Raw genomic sequence first — 5,403 nt, forward strand, 5'->3', positions numbered from 1 at the left:
CCTCAATATTATCTCGCTTCCAGCTTCATGATCTTTCTTTTTCTTTGCTTATGTAGTGAACTGAGTCAAATTTGTGCTGCTTATGTACCCATAGGTATGGGTCATCCACTGAGGTGTGGGCAACCTGCTAGTAATCATCTTCTCGCAAAAAGACTCTTCCAGCAATCATCAACAGCCAATAACTCCTCAGCTAAGGGTGAGGCCTTAAGAGCTCCTCCCCAGTCCATGGTAGATTTTAATTGGCTTGATCTTATACAAGTCATGTGGAGGCAACCACCCCTACTAGGGGTTTAAGAGGACTATGGCCACATCATGCCTAGAAGACATTCACAGCCCTCATCTCTAATCTTTCATCTCTTAAATTGCTTCTGTTTTCTCTTCATGATCTTCCCATAGGTTTAACAGGATATGTAGGAGTAGAGGTATGAAATGACAGAGAGGTCTCATATAAGGCTAAGCACTCATAATCACTTGTCTTCAACTTAACTCATATTTATATAAAGTATCATATTTCATTGCCAAGATTTAACAAATAAAATGTGTCTGAGCCAAGTCTGGTGATGCTAGCCTGTATCTCAGGTACTCAAGAAGCTGAGGCACAAGAATCACAAATTCAAGTGATTCTGACTCAGCTACAGAATTTGTTCAAGATGAGGCTTGGAAACTTAGTGAGACTCTATCTGAAAATAAAAAGTGGGAAAGAGAACCAGGGGTGAATAGCTCAGTGGTAGAAAGCTTTTCTAGCGTGTATAGGACCTGCACAGTCCATATCTTTAATAGAGAGAAAGGAAAGGCCAGGTGTAGTAGTGGGGACTTGTAATCCCAGTTCTGGAGATGTGGAGGCGTGAGATCTTATCACTGGCCAGCCAGCCTAGCCTACTTGGTGAGTCCTTGGCTGGTGAGAAACTCCGTCTGTTTGGTGCCTGAGGAACACAATTCAAGGTTGTCCTCTGGGCTTCACACACATATGCATGCCCTCACACATATTCAGAAACATACAAACACCCCAACTCTTACATACAAAGGTACCTAAATACAAGTGGGCTAACATCTGACAGCCTGCACAAACCATCCCAAAACAGAGTGGAGAGAGCATCCTCCAGCCCTCAGGCTGAAGATCTGTTGGAGGGCATATTGATTATGAATTGTGTATGGTTAAGCTTCTCGTTCACTGAAGCGCTCATCCCTTTAGAATCTTCCTCTGCATTATGTCAGAGGCTTGGCACCTTAATATTATTGAATATCATTGGTCCAGCTTTACCCGATTAACCCAGTTGAATTGTTCAAACCACTTCCCAGAGCTGCTGCCAATAAGCTGTCTTACTTTCTTGTTGCTGTGATAAAAGACCCATATGAAAGTTCAAGGAGAAAGAGTTCAGCTCACAGTTCAAGATTACAGTCCATTACTACAGGCAAGTAGAGGCAGCAGGAACTTGGAGCATCTGGTCACCTTGTATTTACCCATAGCTAAGAGCAAAGAGGAATGAATGACTGCATGCACCCCAGTGTTTAGCTGGCCATCTCTACTTGTACACAGTCCAGAAACCACTGCCCAGGGAAAGGTGCCACTCACAGTGGGCAAGTCTTCCCATCTCAATTAATATAATAAAAAAATTCCCTATGGATATGCTCAGAAGCTCGAATCTCTGGAGAGTTTATTGTGTAAATTTGACAATTAAAACCCACCAACGTATTTCCTAACTATAGAATTCTAGTTGGTGTTCCACATGAACAAATTGACCTGGCCCAATGTGACAGCCCCCGTGTGTGTGTGTGTGTGTGTATGTGTGTGTGTGTGTGTGTGTGTGTGTGTGTGTGTGTGTGTGTATGTGTGTGTGTATACTGGCTGGCTTTGTGTGTCAACTTAGAGGGGAAGCAGCCTCCCTTGAGGAAATGCCTCCATGAGATCCAGCTGTAAGACATTTTCTCAATTAGTAGTCAGCGGGCAAAGACTCAGTCCATTGTGGGTGGTAGCATCCTGGGCTGGTGGTCCTGGGTTTTGTATGAAAGCTGACTGAACAAGCCAGTAAGCAGCACCCCTCCTCATAGCTTCTGCACCATCAGCCTCTGCCTCAGGATCCTGCCCTGTTCCTGTTTCTGTCCTGACTCCCTTCAATAATGAACAGCAATATGGAAATATAAGCCAAATAGACCCTTTTCTTTCCATTTTGTTTTTTTGGTCATGGTGTTTTGTTACAGCAATAGAAACCCTCTCTTGATCTCCCTCTCCCTCTCCTTCTCCTTCTTCCTCTCCCTCACCCTCACCATCACCTTCACCCTCTCCCTCTCCCTCTCTTCCCCCCTTTCTCTGTATAGTGCTGGGGCTGAAACCTCATATCTTGTTTATTCTAGACAAGGATTTTGCCATCAACTCATTCCCAATCTGTCTAAGTTAAGGCACTACTGTGAACAGACACCGTGACCAATAAGAGGACAACACTGTGGCTGGCTTACAGGTGCAGAAGGTCCGTTCACATCATGATGGAAGATTGAGAGTGTCCAAGCAGCCATGGTGCTGGTGGAGCTGAGCATTCTACATCTTCATCTGAAGGCTGCTAGGCGAAGACTGGCTTTCAGTCAAGATTTCAGGGAGGCTTTCAGTCAGGGAGGATGAGGGTTTTAAAGCCCATGACCCCAGGGACACACTTCCTCCAACAAGGACACACCCACTCCAACAAGGCCACACCTCCTAACAGTGCCACTCCCTGGGCCAAACATATTCAAACCACCACATTCCAATCCCTGGCCCCCAAAGGCTTTTTCAAACATACGAGTCTGTGGAAGTCATACCTTAACACAGCATAATGCAAACTAGATTTAATCCAACCTCCAAAGTCCTTATAGTCTATAGCAGACTCAACAATGTTAAGAGTCCAAAGTTCAAAGTTTCTTCTGAGATTCATGTAGCCTCTTAGCTGTAGTCACATATAAAGTCCAAAGTACTGGACAAGACAGAAAACCAGCCCAGTGAACCGCAATCAGCATCAGTCCACATCTCCATGTCTGATGTCAAAGCGCTCTTCACATTTCCAACGTCTTTCATCTTTGTTGACTGCTGTTTACAAATCTGGCATTCAGCAGCAACAAACTTCATTTCCTTGTGCTGGTTTCACTCCCTGTGGGCAGCTTTCTGCAGAGGTATCCCATGACTCTGACATCTCTAACATATTGAAGTACCCACTTCAAAATTTGCTACTTCTTGTTCCCATGTCTGGGATCTACACATGATCTTCTGGGATCCTCCAAAGGCCTTGGGTCACTTCTCTAGCTCTGCCCACTGTAGGACTTCGTAGGGTTTTTTCCTAAACTTTGGTTGACTCCACTGCATTGCTGCTACTTGTGTTGGTGGTGATCATCCCAAGGTACTGGCCTCTCCAATATGCTGGAGTCTTCTAAAACTAGGCTTCACCAACAGCTTCTCATAGGCTCCCTTCATGGTGTTGAGTCTCAACTTCTGTGCATGACCTTTCAGGCCTGGCCATCAACTGCAACTGAGACTGGACCTTCACCAATGGCCTCCCATGGCCTCTCACAGTGCCAAGCCTCAGTTGTTTCTCACGCCCCCTTCATGCCTTTAAAGGCCAGTACCACCTGAATAACTCTTACACATTATCAAGTCCAGCTGCAGCACTGGGTACAATCTTGTCTATCTCTGGAACATAGCTTCTTTGTGCTCTCAGAAAATACTTTGCAGATTTCACTTCAGTGATGCTGGTCTCTTCATAATCACTGCTAATTTCTTAGCTCTAGCTAACCAGCATCAATTGTCCCAGTCGTCTCCTTCTCCTCTTGACAGGGCCAAATGGCCAAAGGTGCTGAGTTCTGCTGCTTGCAGGAGCTGGATATGGTCCCCTTGTTACATTACATTATCATCCGCTTTCTGTTTTCCAATGGTTTCTCTCACTGCCTAAGCTTGGATGCCCTGGAATTTGCTCTGTAGCTTGACCTTGAACTCAGAAATCTGCGTAGCTCTGTTTCCTAAACACTGGAATCAAAGGTGTGTACTACCACACCTGGACTTAAGCTTTTCTCTACTTGGAACCTGCTCTATACCAGGCTGGCTTTTAACTCAGAAATCTGCTTGCCTCTGTCACCTGTGATTAAAGGTATGTTACCACCATGCTTAGACTTAAGTTTAGCTGGGTGGGATCTTGCCCCAAAGTCACTACTCTCTTGATTTGTTAATATCCTTGAACATGGGATTCAGCTTCATTTCACTGCCTGGTGCCCCTTTATTATCACCTATTTTTATATTTTTCCTTTCTCAGTTTGCTTCTCTTTGTTAAAACATTCTTCATAAGAGTGGTGCTCTTTAGAGGTGCTGCGGGAACTGCGGGTTACAGTGCAGACATGGCCAAGTCCAAGAACCACACCACACACAACTAGTCTCAAAAATGGCATCAAGAAACCCTGGTCACAAAGATATGAATCTCTTAAGGGGATTGACCCCAAGTCCCTGAGGAACATGCACTTTGCCAAGAAGCACAACAAGAAAGGCCTGAAGAAGATTCAGGCCAACAATGCAAAGGCAGTGAGTGCATTTCCAGAGGCCATCAAGGCCCTTGTGAAGCCTCAGGCCATCAAGCCCAGGATACCAAAGGACCACAGCTGCAAACTCAGCTGTCTGGCTTTCATTGCTCACCCCAAGCTTGGGAAGAGGATTTGAAGCCAAGGGTCGTAGACTCTGCCATCCAAAGCCCAAGATTCAAATGAAGGCAGAGGCCAAAGCTCCAGCTAAGGCCCAGGCTTCAGCTCCAGCTCAGAATCCCAAGGGTGCCCAGGCCCCTGTGAAGGCCCCATAGGAAAAGCTCCTGCCAGTGTGAAGACAGACAGACTGCTGTGACACAACCACCTACACACTATGTGCAGATGACCAGAGTCCTATGTTGTTTGTAAAAATAAACTTGAGACAAGATCTGTTTAAAAAAAAAAAGAATGAACTTTAGTAACCATACAACAGAATTTATCATAGGCTGTTTTGAGATTTTTTTTTGTCAAAGTAATTAATCTAAATCTCTTCACTTTAGCCTCAGGCAGACTCTTTGAAGGGCAAAATGCAGCCACATTCTTCACCAAAGTATCACAAGAACAGTCTCTCAGACACATATTAAAATTCTTCTTTGAAACCTTTAGAGCCAGGCTTCCACAGTTCAAATCACCCTCAGCAACAGAGTCTTCCATATCCCTACTATGATGGCCCATTAGGCCCCATTTAAAGCATTCTATTGCGAACAAAAGTATGGTCAGGCCTATCACACCATTACCCCCACTCCTAGTACCAACTTCTGTCTTAGGGTTTTACTGCTATGAATAAACATCCTGACCAAGGCAACTCTCATGAGGACAACGTTTAATTGCGAATGGCTTACAGGTTCAGAAGTTCTGTCCATTAACATCAAGGCA

General features: G+C 44.9%; 1 pseudogene; it reads left to right on the forward strand.

Moving 5' to 3' along the window:
* The first annotated feature begins 4,350 nt into the window (after positions 1-4,350).
* Positions 4,351-4,802, forward strand: Rpl29-ps4 (ribosomal protein L29, pseudogene 4; annotated as a pseudogene).
* Positions 4,803-5,403: the final 601 nt, after the last annotated feature.

This window comes from Rattus norvegicus, chromosome 17, assembly GCF_036323735.1.
Source record: "Rattus norvegicus strain BN/NHsdMcwi chromosome 17, GRCr8, whole genome shotgun sequence".
NCBI lineage: Eukaryota > Metazoa > Chordata > Mammalia > Rodentia > Muridae > Rattus > Rattus norvegicus.